The sequence below is a fragment of the Mandrillus leucophaeus genome, unplaced genomic scaffold (genome assembly GCF_000951045.1).
Source record: "Mandrillus leucophaeus isolate KB7577 unplaced genomic scaffold, Mleu.le_1.0 Scaffold816, whole genome shotgun sequence".
In the NCBI taxonomy this organism is placed as follows: domain Eukaryota; kingdom Metazoa; phylum Chordata; class Mammalia; order Primates; family Cercopithecidae; genus Mandrillus; species Mandrillus leucophaeus.
The window spans coordinates 73231-91273 of NW_012108875.1; the positions used below are offsets into that span (position 1 = coordinate 73231).

The window sequence follows — 18043 nt, forward strand, 5'->3', positions numbered from 1 at the left end:
AGAAAACCAAATACCACATGTTCTCACTCATAGGTGGGAATTGAACAATGAGATCACTTGGACACAGGAAGGGGAACATCACACACCGGGTCCTATTGTGGGGAGGGGAAGGGGGAGAGATAGCATTAGGAGATATATCTAATGTAAATGACAAGTTAATGGGTTCAGCACACCAACATGGCACGTGTATATATATGTAACAAACCTGCATGTTGTGCACATGTACCCTAGAACTTAAAGTATAATTTAAAAAAAATCCAAAAATTAGAAAACATTTTTAAAATGGGCAAAATACATCAATAGACTCTTTTCTAGAATTGACATACAAATATTAAATAAGCACATGAAAAATTATCCTACATCATTAGATTTTAGAGAAAAACAAAGTAAAATCAAGGTAGATGCATTATATTTTTGAGGACTGCTGAAAAATATACTGACATTACCAACTGCTAGCAAGGATGAAGAGCATCTTGAACATTATTGCGTTTCCTGTGTGAGTGTAAAATTGTGCAGTCACCATCTGAAAATTTCTTTTATTTCCCCCAGACTTCTTTAAAAAAAAAAAAAAAACCATTTATTTTAAGTTCAGGAGTACATATGCAGGTTTGTTACATGGGTAAACTTGTGTCATGGGGGTTTGCTGTACAGATTATTTCATCACCCAGGTATTAAACCTAGTACCCATTAGTTATTTTTCCTGATCCTCTCCTTGCTCCCACCCTCCAACCTCCGATAGGCTTCAGTGTGCGTTGTTCCTCTCTGTGCATCCATGTGTTCTCATAATTTAGCTCCTACTTATAAGCGAGAACATGCAGTATTTTGTTTTCTGTTCCTGCGTTAGTTTCCTAAGAATAATCGCCTATAGCTCCATCTATGTTCCTGCAAAGAACATGATCTCATTATAAACATACACTTACCATATGACTCAGAAATACCATTACTGGGTGAAATAAATTTAGAAACCTTATGTTCACACAAAAACCTGTACATTAATTTTTATTATCTTATTTATGTATTTATGTATTTATTTATTTTGTAGAGATGAGGGCTCACTATGTTGCCTAGGATTGGCTTGAACTCCTGGGCTCAAGAGATCCTCCTGCTTCAGCTTCCCAGAGTACTGCGATTATAAGCATGAGTCACCGTGCCCGGGCCAAAAACCTATATGTGAATGTTTCTAGTAGCTCCATTCATACTTCCAAAAGCTGAAAAATATGAAATGTCTTTCTGTAAGTGAAAGGATTAACAAATTGAGGTGCATGCACACAATGGAATTCTATAGACCAACAAGGAGGAATAAACTACTGACATGCACAGCAAGTTGGGTTGAATCCCCTATGCCTCACCTTTGTAGTCAACTAACAGCCTCCTCCAAGTCCGTAGTAATGGTGATCTGTTTTTTGTATCTTTTTACCTTTTTCAGAATATCTATAAATCAGATAATACAATGCTTTCATCGAACGAGCTCTCTATATATTTTTCCAACCAGCAATAAATGAGAGTAGTTCCTTTTGTTTCACATTATCTCTTATATCTGATATTTTAGGATTTTTTAGCCACTCTAATTAGTTTGTAGTAGAGTCTTATTGTGGTTTAATTTGCACTTCCCCAATGATAAATTATGCTGAGCATCTTTTCATATATTTTTGTGATCTGTATATCTTTTTTATTGAAGTGTATTTTCAAATAGCTTGCAGATTTTTAAATTAATAGGCTTTATGTTTTAGAATATTATTATGTTTTACCAAAAAAAATTGATAAGAAAATACAGAGTTCTCACATATCCACTAACCTCCCCAAAGTTTTCTGTATTGTTTACATCTTGTAATGTGGTACACGTGCTGCAACTGATGAATGTATGTTAATATATTATTATTAACTAAAATTTACAATTTAGCTAGGGTTCATTCTTTGTTTCACATTCTGTAGATATTGACAAATACATAATGTCATGTATCCACTCTTACAGTATCACATAGAATAGTTTCACCCTCCCAAAATGCCCCTGTGTCCCATCTAGTCATCCCTCTTCCTCGTTCCAATGAACCTCCAACAACAACTTATCCTTGCATTGTCTCTATAGTCTTGCTTGTTCTAGAATATCATAGATTTGGTATGATATACTCTATAGGATTTTTTTCACACTTTAAAAACCTTTATAAATAATTTTTTTAAATAAACAAAATAGATAAGGTAGTAGTGAAACCCCATATATCCATTACTCAGATACCGCAATTTCAAGATTTTTAAAATTCCTTTCTAATTTTTTTACTATAAAAATATATGTACATATTTATGGGGTACATGTGAAATTTGGTTACATGTAGAGAATGTGTAATAAACAAGTATGGGTATTTGGGATATCTATCACCCAAGTTTTTATCATTTCTATGTGCTGGTGCATTGCCTGCTTTCTCTTCTAGCTATTTTGAAAATTATAATACATTGCTGTTACTACAATCACTCTACTCTGCAATCAACATTAGAAACTCTTAATTCTACCTAACTGTATGTTTGTGCCCATTAACCAACCTCTCTTCACCACCCCAACCCCTGCTGAAACCATTCATTCACACTCCCTAGTCTCTGGTATCCATCATTCCACTTTTTACCTCCATGTCATCAACACTTTGTCTCACACATATGAGTACGAACATGTGATATTTGTCTTTCTGTGCCTGGTTTACGTCATTTAACATAAAGATCTGGAGTTCCATCCATGTTGCTGCAAATAAAACTTCTTTCTTTTTATGGCTGAATAATATTCCATTGTGGATATATACCACATTTTCCTTATCCATTCATCCCTTGGTGGACATTTGGGTAGAATCTATAACTTTGCCATTGTGAATGGTGCTTCAATAAACATGAATATGCAGGTATTCCTTTGACATATTGATTTCATTCCCTTTGGATAAATAGCCAGTAGTGGATCTGCTGGATCATATGATAGCTCTTTTTTCAGTTTTCTGAGAAATATCAATACTGTTTTCCATTGCATTTGTTCTGATTCACATTCTCACAACAGTGTATAAGAGTTTCCTTTTTCCCACATCCTCACCAGCATCTGTTATTTTTTTGTCTTTTAATAATAGGCATTCTACCTATGGTAAGATAATATCTCATTGTGGTTTTGATTTATGTTTACCTGATGCTTAGAGATACTAAGCATTTTCCCATACTTGTTGGCCATTAGTATGTCTTTTTTGGAGAAACGTGTATTCTTGTCATTTGTCTATTTTTTCATGGGATTTTAAAAAAATTGTTGCATTGTTCGAGTTCCTGATACATAGTCCCTTGTTGGATAAATCATTTACAAATATTTTCTTCCTTTCAAGATGTTGTCTCTTCACTTTGTTTATTGATTCCTTTGCTGAGCATAAACTTTTTAGTGTAATATAGTCCCATTTGCCTATTTTTGTTTTTGTTGCATTTGCTTTTGAAATCTTAGCCATACAATCTTTGCCTGCACCAAAGTTCTGAAGAGCTTTCCTTATACTCTTCCAGTAGTTTTATATTTTCCAGTTTTACTTTTAAGTAAAATCTTGAGTTGTCTTATCTCAAGTTGATTTTTGTATATGGTAAAAAGTAGGAGTCCAGTTTCATTCTTCTACATCTGTTTATCCACATATTCCAGCACCATTATTGAAGAGGCTACCCTTTCCCCAGTGTATGTTCTTGATGGTTTTTTTGAAGATCAGATGGTTGTAAATACATTGATTTGTTTTTGGGTTTTTCATTTCATTCCATCGTGTCTACTTTTTATGTCAATGCCATGCTGTTTTTGTTACCAGAGCTTATACAATATTTTGAAGTCAGGTAGTGTTATGCCTCCAGCTTTTCTCTTTTTGCTGAGGATTGCTTTGGTTATTGTGACTCTTTTTTGGTTCCATACAAATTTTCATTTTTTTTCTAAATCTGTGAAAAATGGCATTGATATTTTGATGGAAATTGCACTGACTCTGTAGATTTCTTTGGAAGGTATGGTTATTTTAATTATATTAATTCTTCTGGTACATGAGCATGGGATGTCTTTCAATTTGTTTGTGTCCTTCACAATTATTTTTGACATGTTTTGTAGAGACCTTTTTTCTTGTAAAGATCTTTTACCTCCATTTTAATGATATAATTTTAATACCCTTTCAATTCAGTGTATCTAGCATCCTAGGATGGTCTTAGACATACCAGAATCAACAGACATCTTTGCTCATCATGTCTGTCCAGGGCATCAAATCCACCTGGCCAGATCAGATCCATACATTCCTTCTTTAAATGTAAAGTTTCAAAACTATCTTTGTACTTTTACAAATAAAGACATTTTAACTATGGTGAAATATATATAATAACAATTTTACTATTATAAATGGTCTCCAACTCAATCCAGGTTGCTGTGAATGTTATGCTTTCTAAGCATACAGTTCCGTGGCATTAAGTACATTCACATTGTTATGCAACCATCACCAACATCCATTTCCAGAACTATTTTGCCATTCCAAACTGACACTCTTTATCCATTAAATAACTCCACATTCCCCACCACCAGTCCTACAACTTGGCATTTGCCATTCTACTTTCTGTCTGCCTTAATTTGTCTATGCTAGATACCTCACATAAGTGGGATTATAAAGTATTTGCCCTTTTTTGATTAGTTTATTTAATTTAGCATGTCTTCCAGGTTCATTTATGTTGTAGTGTGTGTCAGAATTTCCTTCATATTTAAGTCTGAACAATATTCTGTGGGTTGTCTGTACCACATTTTGTTTATTCACTCATCTTTCAGCAGACATTTGGGTTGTTTCCACATTTTTGCTTTGGGGAATAATGTTGCTATGTATGTGGGCGTACACATACCTGTTAGGGTTGCCATTTTCACTTCTTTTAGATATATACTCAGAAGTAGAATTACTAGATCACATGGCAATTTTATGATTAATTTTTTGTGGCACCATTAAACTTTATTTCACATAAACAATATCGTTTTATGTTTATAAACATAACCTGTCTTTCCATTTATTTGAATCAAGGGGAAGCAAAGTGCCAACTATACTTGTTTTGAACTGTCTAGATTAGTGTCTTCACTGTGGTGGAACTGGATTGGCTTGCCTTTGGATCCTGCTGACACTACCCTGGTAGGGGAATCAGAGCACATCCCACCTCTGCCAACTGGGGGATCAGCTGTCTGCTAGGCCCATCTACACCATCCTTTGGGAAAATTGTTGCCTGCTTCTGCCAGGTAGAGAAGGAAGGCTAACTCCCTGCTAAGCCTTGACAACATTACCTTGACAAGGGAATCTGAATACCAGCAGCTTCAGCAACACAGGGGATGTGAGATCATATCCCCAGTCCTCCCTGATAAAACTAAGTGGTAGGAGGGAAGGGGAGAAGAGGTTATTGGCCTTTGTCTTTTCATGTTTGGCTAGAATAAGACACGTATTGCAAAAAGCTTTTCCGTCATTAGGCCAAGCTGTTCCTTCTCTTTTGGCTTTGGGCAATAGGTTTTCCTTGGAAGATTTTTGTCTTTTTTGTTGACAGTTCTGGATTGGAAATGTTTGCAGTGCCCTATCTGGGATATAGGGGAGGCAATAAGAAAACCCCCAAAACTCACTGTCGTGTTGTTCCTTGAGTCCCAAATCCCTCTGTAGTTTACCTTCTTTATTCCACCTTTCAGAGTCACTTGATGCTTGTTTGAAATGTTTTGGGCAAGGTTTTTAAGTCGTAAGGTGGAGGATATGAGATAAATGGGGCTATGCCATTTTGGTAGCATCAGAAGTGTTTTGGAATATATATTTTTAAAATACAGATAACAGACAAAAGATTAATATTAATATCTGTAACGTAATATTAAGATTAATATCTGTAACGTCCAAGGTCTCCTACTGATGCTAATAAAAACCAATTCAATAGATAAAAATGTATTGAGAGGATATATATAGGATATTCACAAAAAAGTAAATCTAAAATGTCTACAAGCATGTTCAGACTCATTAGTAGTCAGGAATATGCAAGTTAAAGCAATAAGGATATCACTTTACATTCATCAAGCAATTAAATAATCAGTAATGCCAGCTCTTGGTGGAAATACAAATCAAAAGGAAACTTTCAAAATAGAATAGATACACAATCCACTAAAATCTTTTTGGAAAGCTATCTGATGATACTTACTAATATAGAAAGATAGAACCCTCACTTATTAGCACACTAATTCAGAGGAATCTATCTCATAGGTACAAAATGCTCTAGAATTCCCGAGGATGTCTTGGATGTTAATTTGAAGAAAAAAAAAAAAAAAGAAACAAAGTGAATGGTCATTCATTTGGAGGCAGTCATATGACTGGTGATATACTGTACTATAGAATATTATGTAGATATTAAAATAACAAATTAGAGTTACACAAGGTGACTGGAAGAATTTCCACAAGGTAATCTAATCTGAGAAACTACAAATGCAGGAAAATGTATAGGATAATATTTCATTTTTAAAAAATAACCCCCCAAAAAAACCCAGCCACATTCATTATTTGTGAATGAATGTATGTAAGTTGTGTGTTGTTATATATATATACATACACACACGCACGAACATACACACACTATATATATAGTTTTATATATGTGTGGGGGGCACAAATAAATATGGAAGAATATGTATTAGGTTTTTAACATGGGCTTCCATGGTGTGTGTGTGTGTGTATCTCACAAACACATACACACATATTTAGTGATTTGGGTTACCAGGCAGGTACTAAGTTGGAAGAATTAGAAATCAAACAACATAAAGAATAATTTAAAAAAATGAATATGTGAATATGAGCACAGATAATGCATTTATGTAAAATTATATATGTAAATAAAATAAATTCATAAAAATAAAACAAAATGGATTACTTGTAAGAAATGAGGTTGTAGAGATTGTTGATTATATGAGAAAGGCACCCATATAAGATAATTCCCTCACTTAAATTGGAAGTGTAACAAAATGAGCTTCCCTATGACCTTCAATCATTAAATTCCATGTGGATTTGAGCAAACAATTGATATTTGGAATTATGTAAATTAATATTTTTCAGCCTAAGACAAACTTGACCCTTCCTTTGCTGAAGAAGCATCAGATAATCCATCTGAGTTGTAAATGTGGATTCTTTAATCTTACCAAAAAAAGCTGCATGCATTCTGACATTTTCTGGTAACAACAAACTTTAACGATATTGTTCTTTGTTCTCTATTGAGTAATAATTCAATGAAATATCCAGAATAACTTATATGTATAAGTTATAAGTACATAAAGTTATACTTATAACTCAAAGTGTAACTATCACTCCAAATGGGAAATTAGTATCCTCCCTCAAATTAATTTATGTAAATTAATATTGGCCGTCACAGTAGTTACTATGGATGTATTCATTCATCATACGTTTATTTTTTCAAGATATATACATTAAGAACCTCCAATGTGATAGACTCTGTTCGAGATGCTCAAAATACAGCAGTTAATACCTCTCACTCTTTTGAATTGCATATTATACTGGAATGCAATACAATTAGCAAATGAGCCAGATAGTTACCAGAGAGTTATAAGTATTATAAAGAAAAACCAAGGTGAGGAAAATATTGACGGAGTGAGGGTGATGCCTGTTTCAGGTGTCAAGGAAAGGCCCTGTGAGTAGTTAACATTGGAGCAGAGACTTGAGTAAAGTGGGGTGGAGTCATCTTGAGTCTAGGAGAAGAACATTCCAGGCATTAAGATCAGCAAGGATCGAAGTTCTTAGGCAGGAACAAGCCTGACATGTTCAAGAAGGTGTGCAGTGTTTCTATAACTAAAGCATCATGCAGGAAGGAGGGAGTTACAGCAGGGGATATGGGAAACAGACAAGAACTAGAAGAAGCAGACACTACTAGGACATGGAAGGAGTTTGGTTTATATTCCAAACATGATAGGGTGCTACAGAAACCTGTTGTGAAAATGTGGAAAATGTGGAGGTTTGTGGAGAACTGAAGGGACCCAGTTAGCCTGGAAGCTGGGAAAGAATTCTAAAGGTAATCTAGAGGAAAAAGGCAGCTTTGATTAGCTAACCAATTTGCATCTGTAGGCAAAAATCAGTGGATTTGGGTCACTACTTACAGGTAAGCAGATCTATTTCTGGAGCCCAGTTTCCTTATCAATGCTGAGTTCTGAAAGCCTGTTTTTTTTTTTTTTTCACAATTACATTCTAATGTGATAATTACTTAGTCCGAGAGTTCTTAACTTGGGAGACAAGGGCTTATTTAAACACATAAAAGGGTCGATGATCCCCTGAAATTACATGCAGATTTTACCGAATAAACCAATAGTTGCCCCTAGAGCACGAATTTTTCTGGCGAGTGAGTCCATGGCTCTCATGAAATTCTCCAAAGAACTTCTCATCCAAAATGTTCAGGGGTGCTGGAAAGATCCACTGCAGTTTTCTCTTGGTCAGGGTGTTTGCATTTGCAATTACTTGTTTTCTCTCTCCCTGGCACAGACATATCAGTAATGAAAGCCAAATTGTAGTATAACTTTTCCTTTAAAACTGCTCTCTTCCACATATGTGTGAGAACATGCAGTATTTATCTTTCTGTATCTGATTTATTTCACTTAACATAATCTCCTCCAGGCTCATCCCTGTTGCTGTGAATAACAGGACTTCATTCTTTTTATGGCTGAATAGTATTCCATTATGCGTCAGTAGCACATTTTCTTTATCTATTCACCTATTGATGAACATTTAGGTTGATTCCACATGTTGGCTATTGTGAATAATGCTGCAATGAACATAAGCATCTTTTCAACATATTGATATAGTTTTTTTGGATATATACCTTTATTTGATTATTGCGTATTGTACACATGTATTGAAATATCAACCTGTACCCAATAAATATGTATAATTGTGTGTCAGTTAAAAATAATCATTAAATATTTTAAAACACCGACTCTCTCAGTTGGTAGTATTCGTGAATCCAAAATTAAAGCATAGAAAAGGGCCATCCTTTTTTGCAAATACAGCAAATTTTCCTCTATTAAGAAACTTTTTAAAGCTCTGGTAGAAACACTTCGAGATGTTTTAAGAAGGACTCCTAAATTATGTAGCACTAAATTCGCCTCACATGTGGTCATGGTCACCTCTCTTCAGGCAATGCAACTCCCTCACAAGGATGTGCTCCATTGTCTAGCATCACGGTGTGCATATTACTTAGGCTTGTCTTTCACTTTCTAAGTTATGAAAAACCAAAGCCAACTAACGAAGATGGATTCATCCAGCCACATGTTCACAAGGCGATGGGTACATGTCTCAGAAATATTAGATCAAGGGTCAGGTCTGATGTCTATCTATATCACAACCTGGACACCTTTAGCTTTTCTTGAGTACTATGATGAATACTGATCAATACTGTTATTGCTCCAGATGGTTTCTTAGAAGTTTAAAAGCCATCCATTGATGTTCTAGTTGCCAACTTGGATACACTGTTTTTGTTTCTTTCAATTTATCCTGTAGTTTTATTTCCAATATGCTTATTGAAAAATATGTAATCCATAAACAAGAGAATATAAAGAAATATAATACTCCAAAGCCTTATTTTTCCCATGCATGGATGTTAGATGATACAATCAAACCTAAAATTAACTATTTTCAACTTAGCTAACTGTTTTATACATGGTTCGTGAAATGCAAAAGCGTAAGTTTTATGTTGCTACTTACGCTTTGAACCTGCATGTGGTTAAAAATGGGACCTTCTTAAGATTATGAGTCACAGAATATATTAGGAACTGGGCATTTTGCTAGCTTTCAGTTAGGTACTGATTTTTTAAACTTTCGCCAAAATAAAATATGCTTTTCATTTTTTCTTTCTACACATGTTATGTTATATAATATATATATTATAGCTGTGAAAGATGCGTGAAAATGTCTAGATGTTCTTGAGTATAGTCTCATTTCACAAGTATTTCTAATTGATTGAATATTTAATGTTTAGGGAAAAATTAATAAGGTAATGACTATTAGTTATTAATACATTATTAGTTTTAGTGAATAAATGATTAGTAGTTTTTAAACATTGATTGAATAGGATTTTCTAGATACAAGAGCTTTTAATTTTCTAGATATAAGAGCTTTAACAAGGTATTGATACAATACCTTATTGTTGATACAATACAATAAGGTATTGTATCTTTACAATACCTTACAATTGTTGATACAATAAGGTATTGTATCAACCCTCCCATCAACCATAAGAAGACCACTCCATCTACATGGACCTCACCTTCTATATCTTGAAGCTGAGAACACTGTGTCTAATTGAATGAGGAAAATGCATAGAGCACTGCAGTAGATGATATACTGATCCAGGAAAAAACAAACAAAAAAAAAAACAAACAAAAAAAACACAAAAAGCAACTATCTTCTAGCCAAAGACCTGTAGCCTTGTCTAGCTAGTCTCAGTTGCACACTGTTGGATTAGTGGACAGCCAACTACACAATGTAAACTTTTCAGTGTTACCTGTCTTACCACTTAGCAAATCTGTACATATGCTCCTGAGAGTGAGCTCTCTCAAAATCTAGATGTTTCTTAAACTTGGTCTTCTGAAATACTTATATTTTGCTCTTGAATGTCTGAAAATTCCAGTTAGAGAAAGATGAAGAAATTAGTTCCCAAATGTACCTATGACTAACTCCCATGTGAATGCAAGATAACATATTTTTAAAGTTATTAACACTATCTGTGTGATCTCACCCTTGCCTACCTCTTCAGTTGTATATTTTTACATGGTGATTTTAATTACTCAAAAGAGCCCAACTCTTTCCCAATTTTAGACTTGTCCACATGCAGAATCTTTTGACTGCAACATCCATCACCATATTAATCTGTTTTCTGGCTGCTGATAAAGACATGCTCGAGACTGGACAATTTACAAAAGATAAGGTTTAATTGGACTTACAGTTCCACGTGACTGGGGAAGCCTCACAATCATGGCAGAAGGCAAGGAGGAGCAAGTGCCATCTTATATGGATGGCAGCAGCCAAAGAGAGAATGAGGAAAATGAAAAGACAGAAACCCCTGATCAAACCATCAAATCTCCCGAGACTTTTTCATTACCATGAGAACAGTATGGGGGAAACCGCCCCCACGATTCAATTATCTCCCACCGGGTCCCTCCAACAACATGTGGGAATTATGAGAGTACACTTCAAGATGAGATTTGGGTGGGGAAACAGAACCAAACCATTTCAATCACCTTAGTTACTCCTACTCAGATTTCAGGTCTTAGCTTGAAATCACTACCTCACAGGTAGTTTTCTTGACCACTCCCATCCACTTAACTTGCATCTAGTATGCTTATCTCCCATAATTCCTTTTTCCTTTCTCTTCATAGGACTTACCATAAATTGTAAGCATCTGTGTGTGTGCAACCACTAAATATATATCGTATATAATAACCATTAAATATCAGTCTCCCTTCTATAAATTACATAAAGACAGAGATAATGACTATCTTACTCACCCATAATCTACCGCAGGGCTTTGAACAAAATTGGCTCAAAATAATCTGTCAACTTAATGAGTGATTAAATCAATCTAGTCCCATGCAAACTAGATTCAAGTCCACTATCACCTTTTTTTTTTTTTTTTTTTTTTTTGAGACGGAGTCTCGCTCTGTCGCCCAGGCTGGAGTGCAGTGGCCGGATCTCACCTCACTGCAAGCTCTGCCTCCCAGGTTTACGCCATTCTCCTGCCTCAGCCTCCCGAGTAGCTGGGACTACAGGCGCCCGCCACCGCGCCCGGCTAGTTTTTTTTTGTATTTTTTAGTAGAGAGGGGGTTTCACCGTGCTAGCCAGGATGGTCTTGATCTCCTGACCTTGTGATCCACCTGTCTCGGCCTCCCAGAGTGCTGGGATTACAGGCTTGAGCCACCGCGCCTGGCCCAATATCACCTTTTATATAAGGTTGGCACATGTTCAAAAGCAAAGTCACATACATCCTTATTGTGGGATAAGAGTGTGATACTAATATAAGTTGGGACCCTCATGGTTCAAACATGGACTAGCCTTGTAACTAAATACACTTAGTCTATTGGCAAAAAAAGAATCATTAACTTCTGTTTATCAGGAAACATAAGAGGGGGTTCAAATAATCATAATCACTTTTCCTCATCAATTTACCTTTCCTCAGTTCTTACCTCTCAAACCATCACTTTAAAACACCCACAAACCTTACCCTGCATGATTTTTTAAAATTACTTTTCTCTTTTTCTCTGTAACACTTTTCTTGTGTGCCACCTAATCTCTGGATTCTTCTTAGTGAAAGTCCAGAAATCTGTCTTATAAAAACAAGTGTCTCAGAAAGAGAAATAAATTTAGCAGAAAAATATAATTTTCTCTAGCAGGAGGAATTCAAAGTTTGTCCATTCCATATAAAGTAAAAATAAATCATTAGATAACATGCAAATAAAAACATTACCAAAATATTACTTCCAGATGGAGGAGAGATAAACAAAAATGGCTTAAATTAAATCTTTTAACAAGATGTCCACAATCTGCACCAAGATACTCCCTGGAGTTTGGTTTTCCAGTAGACATTTACTTCAAAGCACCCAGATTTCTCTCAAGGCTTTAGTGTCATATAAGTCTGTGCCAATGCTATATCAAAGGGAATATATAATTTTAATCAGTGTCTGTGGAAGTGTGTGTGATTCAAAAACTGACATGTATCTTGCAGGTAGATTGACCAGAGACCTAGATTTGTCACTTATTACCTCCAAAACCTTGGGCAAGAAATTTAACCTTTGTTTCCCTCTTTTTAAAAGGAGGATATAGTCAGCATGCCACATACCACAAGGGTTGCCTTTAGAATTACAAATAACACATGGAAATCTGAATAGACCTGTAATAAATAAAGAGATTTATTTAGTCATAAAGAAATCCCTCAAGGAAAACCCCAGGTTCAGAGACTTCACTGGTGAATTTCACTAAAGATTTAAAAACAGAATTACCATGAATCTTTTAAAAAATAGTTTGTAAAGTAGAAACAGATGAAGTGCTAACTGTCTCATTCTATAATACTAAACCAGATTTTTAAAATTACAGGAAAACAAAACTACAGACCAATATCTCATGTGACTATGTATTCAAAAATCCTTAAAAAATACTAACAAAATCTAGCAATACAAAAATAATAATATGACAAGACCAAATGGTATATATCCCAGGAAATCAAGATTGGTTTAACATTCAAAAAGAAATTGATGTAATACACCAAACAAATAGAATAAAGAACAATCATCTTAACAGATGTGGAAAGAAATTTCACCAAGTCTAACACACCTTTTCATGATTGAAAAAAAAAAAACAAAAAACTCAACAAACTAGGAATAGAGAGAAACTTCCTCAACTTGACAAAGAGTGCATTAAAAACCCCTGCAGCTAACATGATAGTCAAATATGAAAGACTGAAATCTGTTCTCCTAATATCAGAAACAAGACAATGACCATTTCTATTCAACATAGAGCTGAAAGTATAACTTAGTGCAGTTAGGCAAGCAAAAGGAGGAAAAGGCGTCCAAATTGGAAAGACAGAAATAAACTCTCTATTGCAGACTGCATCATCTGCTATATAGAAAATCCTAAAAAATCCACACATACACACACAAATACTATTAGATATAATAAATGAGCTCAGCAAGGTTTCAGAATACAAGTTCAATATACAAAAACTCAGTTGTATTTCTATGAACTAGTAAAAAAATTGAAAATGAAATTAAGATAACACTTCCATTTACAATAGCAACAGTAGAATAAATACTTAGGATTAAATTTAACTAAGTAAAATGCTTGTACAATGAAAACTATAATACTGATTTGAAAAAAAAAGACCTAAATACATGGAAAGGCATTCTATGTTCATGGATTGGAAGACTTAATATTGTTAAGATGGCAATACTGTTCATATTGATCTGTAGAAACAATGCAAGCCCTACCAAAATTCCAACTGTCAATTTTTGCAGAAATGAATAAGCTGATCATAATTTCACATGGAAATGCAAGGGGCCCAGAATACCCATGACAATCTTAATAGAAAAGAACAAAGTTGGAATTGTCATACTTTCTGATTTTGAAATTTACTTCAATGCTACAGTAATTAAAACTGTATGATACTGACATAAGTATAGACATACAGATCAATGGAATAGACGTAAGAATTCAGAAGTAAATTCACACATTTGTGGTCAATTCATTGTCAACAAGGGTCCTAAGGTAGTTCACAATAGGCAATTCATAGGGATTAAAAAATAGATTAGTGATTGTCAGAGTCTGGGACAAGGAAAAAATGGAGAGTGGTTGCTAACAGGTGTAAAATTTCCTTTCAGGTTATTAAAATGTTCTTGAAATAGTGGTGACAGTTGAAAAATCTTGTGAATATACCCAAAACCAGTGAACTGTATACTTTTAATAACTAATTTTATGATACATAAATAAAATCTTAATAAGAACATCAGCCTAATTTTTTAAAATATTAAGCACAGCCCACATAAGACAAACTTCTTTTTCAATCTTGGCATTAACAGAAACACAGCCCTCACAATCTAGTGCAATTAATAGTACTTAAAATAATAATATTCAATATAATACATTAAAAGTGCCAAACAAGGAGTGTAGCACGTAGTGAGAATTCAAGCTCTAAAGACAATCATTTTCATTATCAATTTACCTACCATGTTGACAAGATGCTTCAATGATCTAGGCAGACCAAGACTACCCCCAACATCCAACAGACCAACTGTCACAGGGACAATGGTTAAATTGGAAGTGATGGAGAAATAAAATGAAAAAACTGAAGAATCACATGGATTGGAACCAAAACAAACTCTTTTTTAGTTAGTATGTCAAGTCTCAATTTGTAGTCACTAATCCTTCTTCTCTTCTATTTGTTGGATGAGCTTGTGGTGAATTAATGTTAATTTTTCTTTAAAAGCTTGGCAAAATTTATTACTGAAGTAACCTGAGCTTGGTCTTTGTGTGTGGGGCTTTTTCATTAGAAATTCTATCTTTTGTGGTAGTTATATTCAGATTTCCTATCTCTTCTTGAGTCTGATTCAACAATTTTGAGTCTTTCTAGGGAATTAATCAATTTCATCTAAATGTTCTAATTTTGGGCATAAAATTTTCATAGTATTCTCTTACAATCTTTTTATCTTCTTTGAAGTCTATAGTGATGTCTTCTTTTTATCACTGGCTTTGGTAATTTGTCTGTGATGGTTGATTTTATATGTCAATTTGTCTGGGCCACGCTACCCAGATATTTGGTTAAACATTATTCTGGATATTTTGTGAAATTGATTTTTGGAAGAGATTAATACTTAAATTGGTGAACTTTGAGTGAAACAGACTATCCTCCATAATGTGTGTGGGTATTATTTAACCAGGGAAGGGCCTTAATAGAATAAACATTGACTTCCTCTGAGTAAGAAGGAACTTTGCCAGACGATTGTCTTTGAACTCGGACTATAACACTTGCCTGCATCTCCAGCCTATTTGCCTATCCGGCAGATTTTGAACTTACACCTCCACATTCAAGTGAAGCTTTTAAAAAAAAATCAACTTTTATTCTAGATATAGGGGGTACATGTGCAGACTTATTATATAGGTATTGCACAGTGCTGAGGTTGGGGTATGGATCCTATCACCCAAGTAGCGAGCATAGTACCCAATAGGTGGTTTTCCCACCCATGCCTCCCTTCCTCCCTCCTTACTCTAGTAGCTTGCTGTTTCTGTTGTTCCTATGTTTATGTCCATGTGCGCACGGTGTTTATCGCCCACTTATAAGTGAGAACATATGTTATTTAGTTTTATGTTTCTACATTAACTCGCTTAGCATAATGGCTTCCAGCTACATTCATGTTGCCATAAAGGACATGATATTATCATTTTTACAACTGCATAGTATTCCATGATGTATATGTACCACATTTTAAAAAATCCAATCCACCATTGATGGGCACTTTGGTTGATTGCATGTCTTTGCTATTGTGAATAGCACTGTGATGAATATATGAGAGCATGTGTCTTTTTGGTAGAATAATTTATATTCCTTTGGGTATATATCCAGTAATGGGATTGCCCTCTCTTAAGTTCTTTGTTAAATCTCCAAACTGCTTTCCACAGCGGCTGAAGAAATTTTCATTCCCAACAACGGTGTATAAGCATTCCTTTTTCTCTGCAGCATTGCCAGCATGTGTTACTTTTTGACCTTTTAATAGTAGCCATTCTGACTGGTGAGATGGTATCTCATTGTGGTTTTGATTTGTATTTCTCTGATCATTTTTGATGCTGAGCAATTTTTCAAGTTTGTTGGCCACTTTCATGTCTCCTTTTGAGAAGTGTCTGTTTATGTCCTTTACTCATTTTAATAGGGTTATTTGATTTTTCTTATTAAGTTCCTTAAAGATTCTGGATATTAGACCTTTGTTAGATGCATAATTTACAAATATGTTGTCCCATTCTGTAGGCTGTTTACTCTGTTTCGCTCTTTAGTTTAATTAGTTCCCACTTGTCAATTTTTTGTTTCATTGGTGTTGCTTTTGGGGACTTAGCCACAAATTATTTGCCAAAGTCAATGTCAAAAAGTGTGTTTCCTAGGTTTTCTTTTAGGATTTTTATAGTATGAGGTCTTCCATTTAAATTTTTAATTCATCTTGAGTTAATTTCTATATATTTAGTGAATGGTAGTGGTTCAGTTTCATTCTTCTTCTGCATATGACTAGCCAGGTATCCCAGCAGTATTTATTGAACAAAGGGTCCTTTCTCCATGCTTGTTTTTGTTGGCCTCGTCAAATATCAGATGATTGGAGATGTGTGACTTTATTTCTGAGTTTTCTCTTCTGTAAGAGACACATTGGTCTGTGCGTCTGTTTTATACCAGTGCCATGCTTTTTTGGTTACTGTAGCCTTATAGTATAGTTTGATACTGGGTAATGTGAGGTCTCTGACTTTGTTCTTTCCATAAATGTATTTATTTTAATCTTTGTGGGTACATAGTAGGTGTATATATTTATGAGGTACATGAGATATTTTGATACAGAAATGCAATGCATAATAATCACATCAAAGTAAATGGGGTTTACATCACCTCAGGTATTTGTCCTTTGTTTAGTATTGCTTTGGCTATTCAGGCTCTTTTTGGATTCCATATGAATTTTAGAACAGTTTCTTCTACTTCTGTAAAAAATGACGTTGGCAGTTTGATAGGGATAGCATTGAATCTGTAAATTGCTTTGGGCAGTATGGCCATCTTAACAATATTAATTCTTTCAATCCATAAACAAGTAATTTTTTTTTCATTTATTTGTGTTGTTACTGATTTCATTTCTCTATGCTTTGTAGTTCTCCTTGTAGAGCTCTTTCACCTACTTGCTTAGATATATTTCTAGGTATTTCACTTTCTTTTGGCCATTTTAAATGAAATGGTGTTCTTCACTTGACTCTCAGCCTGGATGTTATTTGTGTATAGAAATGCTACTAATTTTTGTACATTGATTTTGTATCCTGAAACTTTACTAAAGTCATTTATTAGTTCTAGGAGTTTTTTGGTGGAGTCTTCAGGGATTCCTGTTTATAGAATCATATTGTCAGTGAAGATAGATAGGTTGACTTCTTATTTTTCTATTTGCACATCTTTCACTTTTTTTTCTCCTTTCTGATTGGCATTGCTTTTGGGGACTTAGCCATAAATTATTTGCCAAAATCAATGTCTGTTCTGGCTAAGACTTTCAGTAATATGTTGAATAGGAGTTGTGAGAATGGGTATCCTTGTCTTATTCCAGTTCTGAGAATAATAAGTGAACCATTCATTAAAATAAATACCTCTCTATACAGCTGCCCCTGTAGATACATATGTGTATACATATGCATATAGATGTGTGTATATATATTTATACATACATACTACACACACATATGTATATATACACATACACACATGCATATCCTGTTGGTGGTCCTGTTTCTCTGGATAATCCTGACTATGCTAT

General features: G+C 34.6%; 1 protein-coding gene across 1 annotated transcript in view; it reads right to left on the reverse strand.

Annotated features, from left to right (window-relative positions):
• The window catches only part of LOC105530372 (melanoma-associated antigen C3), a 74858-nt gene that overhangs the window by 45295 nt on the left and 11520 nt on the right, over nucleotides 1-18043 (reverse strand).